Genomic DNA, 2148 nt, shown 5'->3' on the forward strand with positions numbered 1-2148 from the left:
TTAGTAGAGACACAGTTTCCCATGTTGGTCAGGCTGGTCTTTAACTCTTGACCTCAAGCAATCCACCCACTTTGGCCTCCCAAAGTGCTGGAACCTCTGCACCCGGCCCCAAGATGTCTTTTATTTGGCCAACACTGTAGGTTCAAGACAGGGATTACTTTGTTGTCATTTTCATTCTTTCCCCTTAAAAAACCAGTACCATTTTAGTGAGGTATATGCATATACCGCACCATTCATCCATTTCAAGTGTACAATTCGATGGCTTTTAGTACCGCAGAGTTGTGTATCTATCACCACAATCAATTTCACAACATTTTTATTACCCCAAAAAGAATATCCCACTTCCCCTCACTTAGTCTTCACCTCCCAGCATCCCATCCCCTCCTCCCGAGCCCCTGACAACCACTGATCTGCTTTCTGTCTCTCCGCATTTGCTCAGTCTGGACATTTCACATAAAAGGAATCACACAACCCAAGGTCCTCTGTGACTCACACATCCGTGCTGCGCCAGACAAGCAGAACTTCATTCCTTTTTATAGTCCATTGCACAGATATGGGTGGTTTGTCATTTTAATGCCTTCAGTCAGGGCATTGTCTTTGCAATTCATTCCCCATCTTCTTTTTCTTTAACTATCTGACCCCTGAAGGCATCAGCCAGTTGGTGACATCAGCTAAGGTCCATGCAGCAGGCACCCAGGAGTTTGCTGACTGAATGTGTTCGTAGGATGAATTTCTCTCCTACCTCCCACCTGCCGGCTGGCCCTTCCCCCATCACAGCAGAAAGAGGAGGGGACAAGAGATCAGGCTCTGTCTCGCCTGGCTTGACTGCTGCTGAGTCTCTCCAGCACTTTCGAGATGCTGCAATTCAGGAAGAAGGCAGGACAAAGACCAGCCTCATATCTGATGCCTCACCATCCATAGCCTCTCAGCCTCAGTTTCCCCATGCAAAAACAAGGAGAACTGCATGTCCCCCTGGTAGGGTGTGCACAAGCCTTAAACAAAAAAACCATGCGAAGACTGTGGCTCCGTACCTGCGAGTAGGTGTTCATAAAGAAATACCCATTCACCAGGCACAGTGGCTTACACCTGTAATCCCAGCACTTTGGGAGGCGAGGCAGGTGGATCACCTGAGGTCAGGAGTTCGAGACCGGCCTGACCAACATGGTGAAACCTCACCTCTAACTAAAAATAAAAAAGTTAGCCAGGCATGGTGGCGGGTGTCTATAATCCCAGCTACTCAGGAGGCTGAGACAGGAGAATTGCTTGAACCTCGGAGGCAGGGGTTGCACTGAGCCCAGATTGCGCCATTGCACTCCACTCTTGTCAACAAGAGTGAAACTCCGTCTCAAAGAAATATCCATTCATCTTATTTTTAAAGAAAAATACATTCATATAAGTATGCAATTGTGTGACTGCTGCCAATCCCCAAAATAACCCACATTCACCCCAAAATGGGAGTAAAATAAATAAAATCTCTGTTGAGATTTCCGCTCCCGGCTTGCTGCAGAGCCCACACCCCGCTGCTGCCAGCAGTAACACCGCACTTTCCGTGGCTTTACCATCCTCCTGCGCCTGCCTCCTTGCTCTGTGGCACCCACCATGTCCATTTTTTAAATTACAACTAAATGGCTTTACAAGAAAACTTTAGAAAGTGTATGAAATTCAATACACTGCTAATGCAATGGTCACATTCCATTTCAAAGATATCATGCATTCGTGGACTGCCTTTTACTCTTAACTTCCAAATATAGCAAAGACTTTGACATCAGTAAAGAATACCACTCTGCCAAAACACACACATCTTCGTCTTCCACTCCAGGGCACCTCAGAAGCAGGAAACGTTCATCAGCTCCCAAAAAATGTTACCGTGTTTTTTTTTTTTTTTTAACTGCAAAGAAAACACCTATCAAAAAAGTCATTCCTGACCAGGCACAGTGACTCACACCTAAAATCCCAGCATTTTGGGAGGCCAAGGTAGGTGGATCACTTGAGGTCAGGAGTTCAAGACCAGCCTGGCCAAGATGGTGAAACCCCATCTCTACTAAAAATATAAAAATTAGTCAGGCATAGTGGCAGACACCTGTAATTCCAGCTACTTGGGAGGCTGAGGAGGGAGAATTGCTTGAATCTGGGAGGCAGAGGTTGCAG

The 2148-nt window shown here is 46.4% G+C and overlaps 1 protein-coding gene across 35 annotated transcripts in view; it reads right to left on the reverse strand.

Annotated features, from left to right (window-relative positions):
• Positions 1-2148, reverse strand: part of ZMYND8 (zinc finger MYND-type containing 8) — a 148618-nt gene that overhangs the window by 17652 nt on the left and 128818 nt on the right. The window lies entirely within an intron of this gene.

This window comes from Cebus imitator, unplaced genomic scaffold (assembly GCF_001604975.1).
Source record: "Cebus imitator isolate Cc_AM_T3 unplaced genomic scaffold, Cebus_imitator-1.0 Scaffold132, whole genome shotgun sequence".
Lineage (NCBI taxonomy): Eukaryota > Metazoa > Chordata > Mammalia > Primates > Cebidae > Cebus > Cebus imitator.